The following is a 15,529-nucleotide window of genomic DNA, read 5'->3' on the forward strand; positions in this document are numbered from 1 at the left end:
TTCAAAGATAAGTTAAAAAAGGTTATCCAAACATAGCAAGAACGTAGCAAAATCACTGCAGATACAAGAAATCCAAAAAACTGCAGTTGATACTGCAAGAACATAGTAGGCAAAGTACATAGACGAAGGTAGGTGAACGGAGATATGAACGGGGATTCGAACGGAAGGAACCAGCGAGGAACAAACAAGAACAGAGAGCTTATGAACAGAGCGAAGTGGAGTATGGACCAATGAGAATGAGAGATAGAAAATCTGGGGAGATGAAATTCAGGTGTGGACTAGGCTGTAGAGAACTGAGGGAATGTGAATAGTTGCTAAGGTGACATGGCTAGAAACAAAACGAAACACGAGAGCTAAACCATAATGTAAATCCAGAGGGGAAAACCTGAGGGAAGCTAGACAAAAACATAACCAAAGGAACCTGACTACAAAAACAAAACTATAAATGACAAAACGAATATAATAAACCAAAATAAACATAAGAACCTAGAATAATCATTAACTAAAGCAAACTGAGAAACTAAAGGGAATAGAAGAAACACCAAAACCTAATAATTAACAAAGAATCCATAAAGGAACCCTGACTGTAAATAAACAAAACATAAACCACAGAAAGGGAACCAGGACGAGGAGGAACAGAGAAAATAAACTAATAAACAAAGAGCGCAGGTGAACAAATACCAAAACATAAATAAACACAGATATACTAAATGGGAAACTAAACTAGAAACTACAAGGAAGACAAGGGAACTTGAAAAACAACAAACATAATAATAGTCATAATCATAAGAAAACCATAAAAAGTAATAGAAAAGAAACCACTAAAGGAACTAGGAGCGAAGGGAGAGAAAACAACAAACACTAGGAGGCAGGAAATAAACAATCATAACTACAAAACCAAACTAAAGTCAAAACATAAAACCACAACAAAGTCCACAGATGTCGCCTCACAACACAGTTAAGCAGTGCATTTTAATATGCAACAATTTGTACAACCACCCTTTTTCTGCAGTTATAAGTGTATGTATTGTGGGGTATGTCTATCAGCTTTGAACATTTAGGAACTAAAAGTTTTCCCCATTTACCAGAAGTTTTCAAAATAAATGGCCGACCAGCACTCCTTTTGTGAAGTTTCCAATTGATAGAGTGTCTGTAAACAATAAACATGAACTTAAATTGACCTAGCAATTCAAAAAAGATAAATTTTACATAAAAATCTCCTATCATAAAATATCTCATTCTGTTCAACTGTTGTGTGTCAATATCTCAAGTTCTGTCAAATTAAGTGGATGGCATATGTGAATGCATTATTTTAAGTCTTTGCCATGTCAATTTTATTAAGTCCTGAACTCTCAACTTTGACTGGGCAAACTATAAACAATACATCTAATGATTTCCTTTCAATAGTGGCTTTTTTCTTTTCCCTCTTTGAATAAGGTGAGATTTGTAGACAGCATGACTAATGGCTCTGTCAGGTCCCTGGTAACTGTGCAGGAGTAAGTTACCACGGTCACAGGTAGACTCTGATTAGGTGATTTTTGAAGGCAAATGCTTGTACAGGATTTTATTTAGGGGTCAGTTAACAGAGAGGGCTAAATGCAAAGACATGTTTCATATGTTATTTGTAGAAATGTGAAAATCATGCTTACTTTCCCTCTACTTAATAACTATATACAAACACCTTTGTGTTGGTCTATCCCAAAAGAATTGAAGTTTGTAGTTGCAACTTTAATAAAGCATGAAACGGTTCCATTTGTACATTCGCAAGACACTGTCAGAATCACATGGGCACAAGTCTGACCAAAAAACAAGGCTTAAACCAAAAACCAGCAGCAGAAGAATGATTCGGTCACTGTGAGATCATGAAGAAAACGTCGTTCTTCATGTGCCAGGGAGCATCAAATGTCCCAGCGAGTAACTCCGCTCTCAGAAGCACAAGAATTAGGGAAATTCCATCATAACACAGCTACGTAAAAACTCATTAGTTTATCATATGTACTGATGTGTAAGCCTCACTGGGCTTCCCCTCACTGCTGTTGCAGGAGCTTCTTTTTTGATCAAGGTTATATGTGATCAAGTCTGTTATTAATGCACTGCCAAGGTTATGGTTCTACTGCCATCATTGTGTCCACACGTCCTATTCCCATTGGAATTTTATATGAAAGACCAACATAAACTGGTATTTAATTGTGAAGTGGAAAGAAAATTATAAATAAACAGAAAACTGAAAAGGGCATTGTGCAAACGAGACACACCAATAATTTCAAAGACCCACTTTGTGCAAGCCACTTATCAAGGTGGAATTTAAAGAAACAGAATCCTTAACAGCAGTGTTTTACAAAAATGGGACAATGCACAACCACCACCTCTGCCACCAAATTGACATCTAATGCCCAAGGCATCACGGAACATACATGGATGTCTACTGTCCTTGCTGACATTAATGGGATGATTTCCCTCCACAAAGCAGACCTACGAAATGTAGCTTCACATGTAGCTGTCACAGCTACTTCTTTCCTTAGATCTTACAGTCTGACAAGACTTGAAAATCTAAATAAAATATTTATAGTTGGAAAATTAAGCATGTGTACAGAGTATTTTTTTTTTGTTTTGTTTTTTAACGAAGGATGGGTTGTGAAGGTAACCGTTAAACCAAAACATTTTTCTCCCCAGAAACATTCTGCAGTTCATCCTGGTGGGTCCTAGAGCCTTTCCGGGACGCTTTGTTCAACAAATTCTAAGTATTTCACTGAGACTTCTCACTTCCAGAAATCCTTTAAAGGAAGGTTTCAACAAAACATTCTAATCAGATGCCTGAACCATCTCAGCTGACTCCTTTTATTGTGGAGGGGCCAGCAGCTTCTCCAACAGGAAGTTGGAGCGAAACTGCACAGAGGCAGCTGCTTAAGTAATGCTAACTTTGGGGTAATTAAAGATTCTAAGACCGTCTAAAATGTCAACTTGTTCATTTGTTTTTTGTTTGTTTTGTTTTACAAAAGCAAAATCTTGTTTTCCAATAAATGATTTCACATGGGATGTGCAGCTATATATATATATATATATATATATATATATATATATATATATATATTATATGTAAATAATAAATGCAGGCTAGAAAAAATATTTTGTCGTTCTTAGATTAAAACGGATATATAGAATACAAGCTTCTTTTTCCTTATCAGGGGAGTCTTGCACAGCGAGTGTATAAAGGCCTTTGTTTTTGAGTGTATTACTTATTGTTTTCATGGTAAACACTGTAACTGCTATCTTCATATTTCGGAAGCTGTGGGAGTGCTCCTTGGCTCTTGGGCAACTCTTTAAATGATTATTTTTGACTTCTCTGTCAGACATTTTATGAGGGGCACCAGAAATTGACTGGTTTCCACTTCCAGACTGACTTCAATGGTGCTCATTGAAACATTTAAAAGTTTAGAAATGCAGCTGTATCCATTGCTATTAGAATGTTCTGCAACAGAAATATATTTCTACCATTGTGTTCATATAAAACCAGAAAATATTGATTTGCACATAGCAGCAGGAATGCTTTCTAAATGGTGACAGATTTCAACTGGCTTCTTGGCTTTCTATGCCACATCCCTTTCTTCATGTTTTCAATACTTATACCCTGTGTCATTTGTGGACTAACGTGTTTAGATTTTTTATGTGTGTATTGCATCTAGTGTGAATTTTATTTCAATGGCCCTATTAAAAATATATGACTGAAAAAACATTAACATGTTCAAATCTTATTTTACCCATTGTAATTGCTGTGGATGAAATGTTATTGTTAAGGACATTTAATAATAACTAAGCTTGAAGTAATTTAAAATTAAACAGTCCTTGCCTGAAAGATAAATAACTGGATCGACACCCACCCACACAGAGAGAAATCAGTGAAGCCAAGACAGACATCTTACTTCTGCTGACATCACCACACAAGACTGAGGATGTCTCTGCACCGTTATCACGCTGTCAAACTGTCAAGAAGAGATAGAGGAAGACAGACAGGCAAGAGTGGAGAGATCAAGGGTGCTTGACGGACTGGGAGAGAAAAGCTATGACTTTTTCCTGAGATAAAAATGGCAACAGCATGTGATCTTCAGAAGGCAGTCATATTATACTGGCTGTTTGATGTTTTTGACAATGAACAAGGATATGCTGATCACCAACTGGCTTCATCAGTTAATCAGCACAACTGCTTCAATACAAGTGTTCAACTTGAGATCAAAAGATGAGCACCAATAAACCAGTTTGTGGACCAGTCTTTTTGGAGGTGTCTCATTTGTTTTATCTGTTTCTATTTTTATATGAACTTACCTCTCCTTACCTGTTCTGATTCACACCCACCTTGCTGTTTTTCAGTAGCCTATCTAATGGGTCAGTTTATTGCGGTCCTCAGAAATCCTGGTCTTAATCTGTGGCAAAGAGCAATTTTCAGTTATTTAGTGTTTTATGCCTACATGTAATAAGGGTTTCTTTCGTGTTTATGACATTACTGCTAGAATAAAAACAATAATACCAAACCCAACCATAGGAGGGCAGTGGTTAAGGTGTGAATCCTAACATACCAGATTTATTGACAGAAAAACTCAAGGCAAACACTAGGAAATTCAGCTTTCCAGAGGCTTAGGATTTCAAATGATCAATATCAATATTTCAGAACTGAAGTATCAGAACTTGTTTGAATTTTGACACATTTATGGTGATCATTTCATAGTAGAAATTTGCAAGCTTTATAAAAACACACTAAATTTAATAAATACGAATATCATTGAAAAGTGCATTTATTTCAGTGATTCCATTTACTAGGGGAAACACATAATAGAGATTAATTACACACAGATGTTTTCAAGCCTTTATTTCTATTAATTATGATGACTTTCCACTTACACATAATGAACACGCAATATTTAACAGTAAAATATTACATTAGACCAATGAAAAGTGCAATACCTACTTAAACGTTGGTATTTCGGAAAGGTACTTTTTAATCTGAGGAGTCTCATTGGAATGCATATTGTAATTTTTTTAATTGTGACCACACAGCCTAACATCATCTTCCTAGCACTTTCAAATACAAAAAAACATGCAATGTCCACCATGATCTGGATTTGTAAAATCTAAAATACATTAATCTAAAATACATCTATGCTATCGCAGTAGTATAAAAAAAATTATAACATGAAAAACAATTTAAAAACCTATCCTTTAACTTCAGTAAATGTGTTCAGTGGTTATAAAAAAAAAAAAAATCCTTTGAGTAAGAAATAATTGTTTTAACAGGCGGTATAATTATTATTTCCAAACAATACCTTTAAAATATATTAATGAATTAGCATATGCATGCTGATGAGGCTTGTTTGTCAAATTAAAAGTACCCTTTGAAAATAACAACCTCAAAGCAGGTATTAAAAATATCTTTCATTGTTCTAAAGTTATATTCTAATCTTAAATTATGTTTTCATTAGCTGTAAATGGAAGATTATCACAATTATCAGAAATAAAGGCGTATAAACATTAGTCTGTGTGTAATTAATCTACAGTGTATAATGTCTTTCCCTTGGTGAAACTCTTCAGTAATATTCTAATTGATCAAATGGGTCTGTATATTACATGACACTAGACACAAAATCTCCACCTAATTCAAAAGAAAACCTGTATGGTGAGCTGAAGAGAAGACAGCTTGTGAGCAGAACGAGGACTCTCAAGGATCTGGAAATATTGTGAAAAAGGATAATTCCAAACTTTACCAAAGCTAGCAATAAATGTGGCCGGCACTATATGCGCCCAAAACAGTCAAACACATAAAAAGATAACAACGTTTTTCAGGAGCTTATTCATCACTTCTTAAGTAATTAGGAATAAACTCTTAAAACAGAGCAGTGAAAGTCAAGTTGAGCATTTGAAAGCCCTTTAAAGTATTCACTGTAATACTGAAAAAATAAAGTGCTTTAGAAGAACCTATATTTTCAGCATTTGCTTTGAAAATCTCAAAGGAAACAAGCACTGAAATAACATTGGGGCAAACAACACTGCCCAATCTTTAAAGCAGCGGAAGGTTTTTTATAAGATGGTTAAGCTCACAGAGTGTTGTTAGGACGTCATTATGATGGAAAAGAAAGAACAGCGAGGAAAATGTGAGATAATCACAACCAATATTGTCACTGCAAAATTTAACAACAGTTGCATGTTTCCTAACACAACAGCCCTTGTTTCTGTAATGAATACATTAGCAAATCTCCAACCTAGAGAGGAAAAAACAGCCCAACAATGAACTCCTAAAGAATGTGTAAAGCACACTGATACAAAGGATGGATGGATGGATGGATGGATGGATGGATGGATGGATGGATGGATGGATGGATGGATGGATGGATGGATGGATAGATAGATAGATAAGATAGATAGATAGATAGATAGATAGATAGATAGATAGATAGATAGATAGATAGATAGATAGATAGATAGATAGATAGATAGATAGATAGATAGATAGATAGATAGATAGATAGATAGATAGATAGATAGATAGATAGATAGATAGATAGATAGATAGATAGATAGATAGATAGATAGATAGATAGATAGATAGATAGATAGATAGATAGATAGATAGATAGATAGATAGATAGATAGATAGATAGATAGATAGATAGATAGATAGATAGATAGATAGATAGATAGATAGATAGATAGATAGATAGATAGATAGATAGATAGATAGATAGATAGATAGATAGATAGATAGATAGATAGATAGATAGATAGATAGATAGATAGATAGATAGATAGATAGATAGATAGATAGATAGATAGATAGATAGATGGATGAAAAGTGGACTCAAATACACTATTTCTCTGATGCTAACGAAAGACAAAAGGTGATATTCTTGGAGCCTTTACACCCAAAACGTTGACTGCAGTCAGTTATTCACAGCATTTCAGAGGTGAAGTTAAGGCCTCAAGCAGTGTCTCTGCAACCTGCAAGGGCAATCTTAATGAATAGTGAGATACATGATAAATGTGGCCATATGGTGGAGCCGGCTGGTCAAGACAGGGGTGCTAGCAAGCTCAGTCACACAGATACACACACACAACAAACACACACAATGTAACTGTTGTTTCACAATGCGCAGTCGTCAAACTCTCCATAGCTAAAGACAGCGGCAGGTAGAGGTCAATGGCCCCTGGGTCATTTAGATGAAGCATAATGGACAACTGTGAAATCACAACTGCACTTCCTGTCAAAAGGTTTCACGGAAATTTAAATGAGGGCTTAAACTGATTCGACGTTGTCCAGATTGCCACTTAACAGCAGCGACTTTTTATTTCAAGACACTGCATATGCCTTGCTCATGAATGTAAAAAGTCTTCCTAATTTATATTTTGTCTCCCTGTTATCTCACAGCAGATGAAGCCATATGTTGCCTTGTCGTCTTCCTGCCTCCTCATCCTCTGCCTTGTGCAAGGCTCCTATCTATTATTGCTATTCAACACACACACTCCATATGCTGTGGCGACAGAAACACGCAGAGTATCACTAACTAGCCTGGAGACACACCCACGCAAACTTGATGCGTATTTACACGCTGATAGCTGTGACTAAAACACACAGCGAACAAGCCACTGTTCTTCTCTCACAGCAGATGCTATCTTTCTCTAATTGGCTCCAGAAAAACAAAGGAAAGGCCATGGATGCACCGCCGCAGCCACGTTCTTTTGGTCTACAGGGATGCCCTCTGTTGTGGTGAGGCCCATAACAGGGTCCTTGGAATATAGCTGACCTTTCTGTTGTATAAAGGCCAGTTCTTGATTACATGGCACAGTTTCAGGGCCTGTAATGAATCAGATAGCAGAAAACAGACTTCATTTCAGAGCAGTTTTGAAGCATGGTATAAAAAGAGAACAGAATGACCTGTAAATGTTTCCTGAACTCTACATGTAAAGATTGTTTTCAGGCTAGTGCAATACAGTGTTTAGTTGAGCCGTCTATGTCCCTCGTCAAAAATAGTCCTTTAAAATCCACCTCAAACAAAAGTTTATGACACCGCTCCTCCTTTTGCACCTTCACACTGCAGTTGATGGGCAATAAGCCTTCACAGCCTGCGATTTGCAGCTGTCAAACATCCCCGGTGCCTGGAAACTGAGAGTGAGAAATTCAACTGTAGGTGTAATTTTGTTGGCACAGTTTAGTTCAGCAGTGTGAAACAACTCTGAGACAGCAGTGTGATATATGATCCTACCACAGGCATCATTGATCTTAACTTTAACTGCAGTGGTGTGGTGGTACTTGATGGAGTGTTATATTGCAGAGAAAGAGACTGTAGAGGGTACACGCTGACCTCGCCATCCATACGTGTCTCGATGGTGATTAATAATATGCGAATAAGTTCTACTTTAACAACGTAAATAATTCCATTTGCTCAGTCAGTCTAGTCTGTCCCATAATTTCATAATGTTCAGGATTTTTATAAGACATGTATTTTAGATTGCAACGTTGAGTTACAATATCTCTAAATCTGAATCTGATATGCCTTACAGTATCTAATGTCATCCTTTGGTGTTGTTTAGTCTCGTATGATTCATTCAAACAACACAAAACAGCACCCTCTCCTGGTAGAAAATGCTCATAAGAGCCTCCTTCTGATAGTCTAATCCTGGTTCCATGAGTCTAAACTCATTGGCAATAGAAAAACACCACTCAGTGCTGAAAGTAGTTGACTGCTGCATCCAAATTCACACTCCTCCCCACCAGACGTTTTCTAAGATGATAAGGGCCAACTCACGGAATAGTGCTTGAGTTTTCCATGTCCGCCAACATGTAATTACAGGGGTGCAAACATAAATAATTCATGCCACACTTTGGCAAAAAAACATGACAATCAACAGTCGATCCGCACCTTCAGTCATCTTTAATTCAGCACCCGCTGATTGCTTTACAACCACTCAGGCTGATTGCATGGTGCTTATTATGAATCTACTAAGAACGTGTCTGACTCTGAACGTTACATGTCCAAACAATTAATTTTTAAATCCTTTCCCCTTATTCTCATAAGGAAGAAGGCCATTTATCTCCATGGCTTTGAATGGTTGCTTATTTAGATTCAGCCCTTCTTTGCGTTCCAGTGACTATGGCTTGCGGCTTAACTAATTAGATTTTTTCAAGTGACCATTATTTCTGTAATATATTATCAAAGAGCTCACTCTTGAAAACATATCCCAAGTGCCCCTAACAATCACTTAATTTAGACTCTGAACAAGCACATGCATTAAAACAAATTTATTTGCATACATCATGTCTGTTTAGCATGTTAATGCTTATTAAGTTCTGGCTTTAATTGTTCATCCAATGTTCTAATTGGGACTTTGTTAATTGTTACACTGATGTTTTGACACTTGATTAGCCCTCTGGCAGCTCTCATTTGTTGTTCTCAGAACCAAACAGTTTACAGGACCTTTGACTGAAGACAAGCTGAGATTCGCTGTGGCAGAACTGATTCATTCAAATAAAGCTACTATGTATGTTTTTGTTTAATTCCCTGTCAAACAAATGATGCAATTCATGCATGAATACATTAAATGTGTGATTGAATAGTACAGCAATGCTGTAAAACCATTGGTTCCTAAACTGTGGAACAAGTATATATGGTGGTACATGGGCTGCCTTTTATGGTACTCAGAAGAAATTCTGGCATCAATTATTTTTAAGGTAAATATGAATAAGAGCTAATAAGCAACAGTCATGTCATGATCTATTGGACCTGTTAGGTTCTTGTGTTTTATTTCAGAGCACCCTTGTGATTTGTGTTTAGTTATAATCCATCTATAATCCTATGTTTATCTTGTTTAGTACTTTCCCCCTTGTCTTTGTAGTGTTTACTTGCCATCTCTAGCCATTCTTCTTCTGTACATCATCACGTCATGCTCTGCCTCAGCTGCAGCACATTCCATTATTTAGACTCGCCTGTTCATTGTTCCACTAATCATACCTCCCAGTACAGTCATGTAAAAGAATGGGACATAACAGTACATAAAGGTGCACAAATCGATTTCTAATCGTATCCATCTCTGGAACAAAAAGTAATTTAATTGCACTCAAACATAAATCTTGTTTTACTCATTAAATAAATCATGTCAACCAAAAATGTATTTTCTATCTAGAGTTAGGACACTTTATGTAGTGTTACCTGCTTTAGCCGAAATAAATTCAGTGAGGTGCTTCTGTTAACCATTTACCACTCTCACATCAGTCTGAGGAATGTTTGACCCACACCTCTCGGCTGTAAGATGTTTTTTGGGTTTCTTGCATGATCAGACTGTTTAAGTCTCCCAAGAGCATCAATCTTCATCAGATTGAATGGAGGTAATGTGTATGCAAAATTTAGGTTTTGCCACAGATGTTCAGTTGAATTTATCTCTGGTATTTGACTGGGCCATTCTGACTCATGAATATTCATTGATCTAACTAATTCCCTTGTAGCTCTTGCTTAAGGTTTAAGGTTAACATGCAACCAGGGGTGGACCTCCACTCCAGAGTCAAGTCTTTCAAAACGTTCAGCAGGTTCTTTCCTGCATTGGCCTGTGTTTAGCTTAATCCATGTTTCCATCTGCGCTGACCAGCTTCACCTGTCCAGTCTGAACAAAATGCATTCCTACAGCATGAAGCCGCCTCTACTTTGTTTCACTGCTGTTTCAACTGTTTAAGTTGAAATTGGTAAAAAAAAACTATAAAAAACATGCATATTTTTTTTCCACTTCACAATATGTGCTACTTTGTGTTGGTCTATCACATAAATTCCCAATAAAATACATAGAAGTATGTGAATCGGGCTTCAAAAAAATGTGAAAAAAGTGGTATAAAAACATTTGCAAGGTACTGGATGTCTTTATACTATCAAAGTTTTATCTGAACCCCCCTAAATTTGTGCCATTTGCCACTATTTTACATAAATAATAAAAACAGGCCAGGCCAGTATTTTATGAAGGTAATTTCTTTCATACAAGGAGAAAGAAAAAGGTTTTATTGCAACCATAAGATTTACTGGGCTAGTAACAGTAATAACAGATGCCTACACAGCATTTGTCTCTTAATAGCTGCAGTATCACAACAATACAACATGAAAAAGAGTAACCAGTAACAGAGGTTTGCAGATAAATCTTTAAAAAAAAGGCCAAATCCATATCTGAAATACATGACAGAGCAAAGAAAAGTACAAAAAAAAAAAAAAAAAAAATAGCAAAAACACATTTAACATTTCATTTTAATGCAATAAAACTGTGGTTAGGATTTCAAAAAGTTTTAATTGTAGGTTGATTATGATGAAAAAGTGTTCATCATCAACACCAAATTAGAAGGTAAGTACAAAGTACTTACAAAATTGTTCCAAACAGTTGAGTTGTAGATTCAAAATGGTGTCACAACACAAAAATACATTTCTCAGTTGGATGATTTAGAATAATAATGCAAAGTCATTTTTGTAAACCTAAACAATGAAATACTAACTGTAAGATAAAATAATCCAACCTGAATAGAGTATTAGAAATGAAACAACACGGAGCAAAATATGAGATCAAATTCCGACTGATAAGTTCAAAGATTTGAAACAAGGTAAACTCAGCTCTATAATAACCAAGTAGTAACTCAATTGATCACAAATCTCAAAAACAGTTTAACCAATCATGTAGTACACTTCAGCTTAATTCCTTACCTTGTTTCACAAAGAGTTATACATGACACAGGGTAACCCTATTTCTAGCATTATGTTACTTTTTGTATCATCTGAGCCTGACGATGCTGTGGATCTGGTGTTTATTTCACTCCAGCCTGTGAAATCAGCTTCTGCAGGCCCTCTTGGCTTGCTGCGTCCACAAACCTGAAGCCCTCTATGACCAAGGTGTCTCCGTCCCCCTTTATGTCTGCCTGACCGTCCTGCAGAATGCATCAGAGCAATAACATAGGCACAACAGACACGATACATTATGCCTCAGCACATAAAATAATGAGGTCATTTCTATAATCACCATGCTGACCTCCAAATCATCAACAGTATGGATTCATCTGCATACAGCAACATGCAACCTGAAATGTTCTGGCCTCAATAAAGACTGAATTTAATCATCTGATATTGTGTGGAAGCAAAATAAAATTAAATAACATGCACCTCTCTTAGTGACCCATAGTGTAAGAGCAGCAGACAAAACAGATGACAACTATAAATTCCCTGAAGTTTATCTGATTGAGCAAAACTACTTGATCAAGATTAATAATTGCCTGCATCACGTTCAAGTCATTCTGCAAGGTTTTACTATGTATTTATATTCCTGGAATTAAGCATACCACTGCATGCCATCTGCGCCTGGAGGGGGTGGGTTTTGTAAACCATACGAGCATCTCCTCTATGTTTTTCAGAAGCGACTCGGCCTCTAACAACACTGCAACGACAATGACACAGAAACCTTGTAGTAGTACTCCTACAATTCTTCTTTTTCAACACTCCCACTTAAATCTTTCAGCGCTTTGAGAGGCATGCAACCACTCCGCAGCAAAGCACACAAGGACACTCAGAACTTTCCAGATTGTTTCAAAGCTGTCAACAGCCGCTTTTCCACCGAAAGCCGCAGGATGTAACGCCTCATATGTTTTGTGATTTTAAAATGTAAATTCCAGCATTGTTGCACTTTTGAAATAAATGCAAAACAATGTGTGTACAAGTCAGCATCATTCTTTTCTTAGTGCAAGCTAGGCTAGGCTTTGACATTCAAAAACAGGTTTGAAAAAAAGAGAACAGCGTCAAAGATCAAGAATGATATGTGCTTAAGTTTAACTTACATTGCTGTGTGTTTGAGAGGCACATCTCCGGTTCCTCCTGACATGTGTCATTGATCTCTGTAGCTTCTTTCAGAGAAAAACATTAATATTACCACATGTCCCACTCTGTTATTTTAGCACCATATGTTAATGGTTATGAGTGGGAACTTCTCAAAGAAACACAGTTGTGCAGGAAAGACTTTACCATCAATGAATTCTTTTATTTTATCCACATATAAAATCCCACACATTAACTGTCTGTCTGGTACAGCCCCTTCATATTTCTGATTGATATTAGCAATGACAATTGTTTTTTAAATTTGACTGAATTGCATCTAGTTAACACCTGTATGACATTTATTCCCAGTGTAAAGTGGGATTTATTTAAAATGGACTCTAAATATATGTAAAAGTTATATTAATCATAATTACTGTTTCAGGTTCTAACATACTGAAGGCCAAAAGTGCCACAGTCCAATACATAAGGAAGTATTATATGTGATAGCAGAAATAAAAATGGCCACATACAGATTAAGTAAATGTACCTATAATAACATCTGAATACAGTTTTTGATTAAATACATAGTAAAATAAGGTAATCTTATTGAAATGAAAGCAGGATAACAAGATAAATTTGGGGGCAAAAAGTCAAAAGATGTGAGTAAGAGCCAATAGTAGTTTCTGCTTTTGTTTAGTTATTTTGCACTATTAGTGTCATGAAAGGTGACGTTTGTTATGTAACAAAGTGCAGACAAGGTCTAATGCTCACCTTTTACCAATAATATACTTGGTCCTGTCTTTCAGTGTTAACCCTGTCTCTCTCCTAGACATAGCTACTGGCTGAGCTTCTAATGTGACTAACTGTATGTGCTCTCTTTCAAACTATAGCCTTGTAAACTGGCTCAGAGTTCAACTGCTTAGCTGTCTTTCTCTCCTAGATGAAGCCACTAAAGAACATACAACCATTCTTTCCCATGAATCAGTGCTTCTGTGTTCTTTTTCTTTATCTGCTCTGTTCTCTCAAACCTCCAGTTGGTCATAGCAAATGGTCTTACTTTTCCTTCAGTGCTTCTTTGTTCTCTTTGTGTCTCCGCTCTTTTCTCTAAATCCCCCAGTCGGTTGTGGCAGATGGCCGCTCACACTGAGCTTGGTTCTGCTGGAGGTTTCTTCCTGTTAAAAGGGAGTTTTTCCTCTCCACTGTCTCTACATGCTCCTCCAGGAGGAGTGAATGCTGCAAGTCACTGACTCGATGCAATCTGTTGGGTTTCCTTAAATAGCACAACTAGCACTGTAGGATTACCAAAATTGGCTTGACTTTTTGCAAAAAGTTGCATTTCAAATTAGATTTCTCAGTTCTCTAGAACTGGTATCATTTTCTGCAGTTTAAATGTTTGGAAGTTAAGTTTGTAGATAAACTGCAAATATATAGTTGGTTAATAATAATAATTATGTTTTACTAGCCTAAAATCTTTGTCATGTGTTTCATTGAGAAGGTATTTGTTATCGGTAACAATATTGACAATAGTGACCCAGTATTTACTTGGGAATGGATTTGATCTTGATACCAAAAGTTGTAGTAGCACCCGCCCCACAAGGATGGATGGATCAATCAAACTTCTTTGTAGCGGCACATCAAGAATTTATCTATCAGCCCTACTACATCAAAGTAAATGGGCAGAGCTAACACTGGAAGATGATTGGTCTACAATTAAATTGTTGTGCAGGTTAAAAAATCAGACTTTAAGAGGTTTTAGCAATAGTTTAAATTTTTTAATGGACTGCAGCATAGAAAGCATGAAATAATTAAAGAAATATTGAAATAATTATACATTAAATTACCCTAAAATGTCATTCTAAATTGAATCAATGAACAAATTAGTGATACTTTTAAAGTTTTTCAATGTAATTTATTCATTACAATTTAATTTGGACTAACATATATTTATGTAGGTCCTGCGTTCGACTCCCGGCCGGGGGTCTTTCTGGATGGAGTTTGCAAGTTCTCCCCGTGCATGTGTGGGCTCTCACTGGGTACTCCAGCTTCTTCCCACAGTCTAAAAACATGACTGTTAGGTTAATTGGTCTCTCTAAATTACTCTTAGGTGTGACTGAGTGTGTGCATGGTTGTTTGTCCTGTATGTCTCTGTGTTGCCCTGTCCAGGTTTTGCCTCTCGCCCATAGACTGCTGGAGATAGACACCACCACCCCACCACCCAGTCGCCCACTATGGAATAAGCAGTATAGAAGATGAATGAATTAATTAATAAATGATATACAAGGGTTGGACAATGAAACTGAAACACCTGTCATTTTAGTGTGGGAGGTTTCATGACTAAATTGGACCAGCCTGGTAGCCAGTCTTCATTGATTGCACATTGCACCAGTAAGAGCAGAGTGTGAAGGTTCAATTAGCAGGGTAAGAGCACAGTTTTGCTCAAAATATTGAAATGCACACAACATTATGGGTGACATACCAGAGTTCAAAAGAGGACAAATTGTTGGTGCATGTCTTGCTGGCGCATCTGTGACCAAGACAGCAAGTCTTTGTGATGTATCAAGAGCCACGGTATCCAGGGTAATGTCAGCATACCACCAAGAAGGACGAACCACATCCAACAGGATTAACTGTGGACGCAAGAGGAAGCTGTCTGAAAGGGATGTTCGGGTGCTAACCCGGATTGTTTCCAAAAAACAGAAAACCACGGCTGCCCAAATCAC

This window comes from Girardinichthys multiradiatus, chromosome 3 (genome assembly GCF_021462225.1).
Source record: "Girardinichthys multiradiatus isolate DD_20200921_A chromosome 3, DD_fGirMul_XY1, whole genome shotgun sequence".
Classification (NCBI taxonomy): Eukaryota; Metazoa; Chordata; class Actinopteri; order Cyprinodontiformes; family Goodeidae; genus Girardinichthys; species Girardinichthys multiradiatus.